Below are 2,143 nucleotides of genomic sequence, written 5' to 3'. Positions count from 1 at the left end.
AAAAAAAAAAAAACTTTAATGAATCTTTTTGCACTTATTATTATTATTTTTTTTTGGCCGGGGCTGGATTTGAACCTGCCACCTCCGGTATATGGGGCCAGTGCCTTACTCCTTTGAGCCACAGCCACCGCCCTCTTTTTGCACTTATTGACAAGTCTGTGAAGAATACAATGTAGCCAGAATTACTCTCTGCCAGGTCCTTGGTCCCAAAGATTTGAAAAATAAATCCACAGACCATGTGGATAAGTGGAAGAACAGTAAGGTGACCAGATTTTAACATTGGTAAAGTGGGACACCATTGATGGCGTGTGGGGGAGTTCTTAATTAAAAATTTGGTCTATATGGAGCAACATAAATTTTCATAGAACGCAAAAATAGTATTATATTTTTTAAAATTTCAACATAAGTACAATTTACAAATATAATACATTAAAAATTATGTATACTATTATTTTATGCTTTGGCATATTTCTCATTTGAGTGAATTTTTTGAGTAGATTGCTGTCGTTGTTTAAAAGGTCATAAATTTTTTCACAAGAATTTGTTAAATTATATTTCACATATAAAATGGCTTTCAAAGTCTCAACACTTAATTGTGATTTTTCTGATGTCCACACTTTATTTACCGTAGAAAAAACGCATTCAGTCGCAGCATTAGTTCCTGGTAAGGACAGCACCTATCCCACAATTTTTAGTGCATTATTGTATGGAACATGGTTTGTTTCAAAATGATGAAATATTTCTAACCATTTGTTCTCTATTGTGATTTTTGCTGATGCCCAAGATTTAACCTTTTCCTTATCAATCTATTTTTTTAATAATGATACCTCGTAAGTGTCACTTTCAAGGCTGGTGCTAGACTTTTTGCCACCACTATAAAATATAAATGATATGAGTAATGTCTGCTAAATTCATGAAATAAATAAATAAATAACTTACCTACATTATCTGAATAGCTGATTTGTTGACATCACTTGTTTGACTGGCACTAGCACACAGTAGGATGTGTATCATCTGAGGGACAGTTACAAAATGTTTTCGTGGTTGCCAATGTCAAAAAATGCCATTGTTCATTAAGTCCAAACAATGGTGGTCAAATTCTAACAACCGATCAACAATGTGAACTTTGATAAGCAGTTCTTGATAATCAGTTCTCAACAATTATTTGCTATTATTAAATTTTAACATTGTAAAATTAACAAAAATAATATAAAACTCATATCCTGGCGAAATAGCCACATGGCAGCCGAAAACCGTATATTCCCTTCCCATTCTTCTGCTGTTCCCTAGCTTGTCATGCATTCTTTCCAAAAATTGGGGCTTTTTTAAAGCACCATGGGACGTGGGACAAATTGTTAAAAATCAGGACTGTCCCACCAAAAGTGAGACATCTGGTCACCTTATCCGGGTTTTCTTGAAAGATAAATAGATAAGGGGGAAGAAAGTCAGAGGCTCCAGCAAACCAAGAGGGGACCTAAGTGGAAAGCCCATGTGGGCCTTCTGTCTAGGGGGTTATATACTGCTTTTCCTATCCTGGGGGCAGAGGGTTTGGGGGAGTGTTGTGGGACCTAACACAGCCACACACAAACCCTTCCTGGGAGATGGAAAGTATGTCTGGAATATGTCACAACCATTTGGTGCTAGAGGCCTGTGGGCAGAAATTAATTTTAAAACTGCCATAGTGCAGAGGAATGTGGTCCTTGCAGTCTGCTGCAGGCAAGCTCTTCTTTGCTCCAGGAGAAGCACCCTAGATGAGACATCAGTCAGGCTGCTTTTTTATGACTTTGTGTCCAGAGAACTCAGCCTGTAAAGGGCCTGTTTGTGCCCAGAGATGGGGGTCTGTGGTCAGACTGATTTCTGAACCTACTTCGGCCTAAAAAATGGGGCGGAGGTGTGACATTCAGCTGGCCGTTCAGGGCGATAGAGTTTCTCTACTAGCACCATGGTTCAATTTGTCCATAACCTCAAAGAGAAGGGGCCCTGGCGGTGGTGAATGCTGCTGCGACTTATTCAAAGCGTCTATTGGCCACATTTTGGTACTACACCAAAGTTGAGCTGGTTCTTCTAACCCAGTGATTCTCAACCTTCCTAATGCCTCCTAATGCTGTGACCCTTTAGTACAGTTCCTCATGTTGTGGTGACC

This window comes from Otolemur garnettii, unplaced genomic scaffold, assembly GCF_000181295.1.
Source record: "Otolemur garnettii isolate 467f Iridium unplaced genomic scaffold, OtoGar3 scaffold00110, whole genome shotgun sequence".
Lineage (NCBI taxonomy): Eukaryota > Metazoa > Chordata > Mammalia > Primates > Galagidae > Otolemur > Otolemur garnettii.
The sequence above is the reverse complement of the archived record's forward strand: the minus strand, read 5'-3'. Positions refer to the sequence as shown.